The sequence below is a fragment of the Macaca fascicularis genome, chromosome 6 (assembly GCF_037993035.2).
Source record: "Macaca fascicularis isolate 582-1 chromosome 6, T2T-MFA8v1.1".
Lineage (NCBI taxonomy): Eukaryota > Metazoa > Chordata > Mammalia > Primates > Cercopithecidae > Macaca > Macaca fascicularis.
The window spans coordinates 65,779,130-65,780,451 of NC_088380.1; the positions used below are offsets into that span (position 1 = coordinate 65,779,130).

Consider the following 1,322-nt stretch of genomic DNA (forward strand, 5'->3'; position numbering starts at 1 on the left):
CTTAAATTTCCTTCTTAACACCACTTTAGCTACAGCCCAGAGATTCTGGTATGTTGTCTCTGTATTCTCATTAGTTTCAAAGAACTTCTTGATTTCTACCTTAATTTCATTATTTACCCAAGAGTCATTCAAGAGCAGGTTGTTCAATTGCCATGTAATTATGTGGTTATGTTTGGATTTCTTAATCTTGAGTTCTAATTTGATTGTGGTGTGATCTGACAGACTGTTATGATTTCAGTTCTTTTGCATTTGCTGAGGCATGTTTTACTTCTGGTTGTGATTAATTTTAGAGTCAGTGCTGTATGGCAATGAAAGAATGTATATTCTGTTGTTTTTAGTGGAGAATTTTTAGTGGAGATACTATAGATATGTATCAGGTCTGCTTGATCCAGAGCTGAGTTCAGGTTGTGAATATCTTTGTTAATTTTCTGTCTCAATGATCTGTCTAATATTGTCAGTGAGGTGTTAAAGTTTTCTACTATTATTGTGTGGGAGTCTGTCTCTTTGTAGATCTCTAAGAACTTGCTTTATGAATCTGGGTGCTCCTGCATGGGGTACATATATATTTAGGATAGTTATCTCTTCTTGTTGATTCGAACCCTTTACTGTTATGTAAAAAAATATGGAACGCTTCAGGAACTTGCATGTAATCCTGGTGTGGGGCCATGCTAATGTTGTTTGTATTGTTCCAATTTTAGTATATGTGCTGCCAAAGCAAGCACTCCTTCTTTTCTTTACTGGATAAAAGGGACCCAGAGTTCTTGGTTTGGGGAATTTTACTTAGAGGCAAATGCTCTTTCTCCCACCATTCCAGCATTTTTAAGAAAAAAAGTGACCAGAAAGTAGGGGAGAGAGGCCCGTAATGCCACATGTTCCAAAAGGCTTAGTCTGCAGAAGTAGAGCCTTTGGTTGATGAAATGGGGAGAAAAGGTGAACAGAGCACAGAGAAGCAATCCTGATAGGTTGGGAATTACAGATGCCATGTATAACTTCTTATGGTATCAAAGAATCAGGCTGCAGGAGCTGAAAGATCAAAAGCTAACTGAGAGGAGATACTTTAAATAAAAATTACCAGAAAATGGTCATTGAAATGGCAACTAAACCCAACAATGTTCATTTAACTGTAAACTGGATGTTGAAGTTTTCACCACCATTGTAATAGAAAAAGAGCTGGACCAAAAAAACCTCAATTTGGGTATCTTTGTGGCTTTACTTAAAATTGTGTAAAATATATATATATTATAAAACACATATATTATATATTTAATATATATATTTATTATATATTATATATTTAATATATATAATATTTATTATATATT

General features: G+C 34.3%; 1 non-coding gene across 1 annotated transcript; it reads right to left on the reverse strand.

Annotated features, from left to right (window-relative positions):
- Nucleotides 1-616: 616 nt before the first annotated feature.
- Nucleotides 617-722, reverse strand: LOC123574217 (U6 spliceosomal RNA). The gene has a single exon (XR_006699110.1). It is a non-coding gene; the product is annotated as a U6 spliceosomal RNA (small nuclear RNA).
- Between the last annotated feature and the right edge of the window lie 600 nt (nt 723-1,322).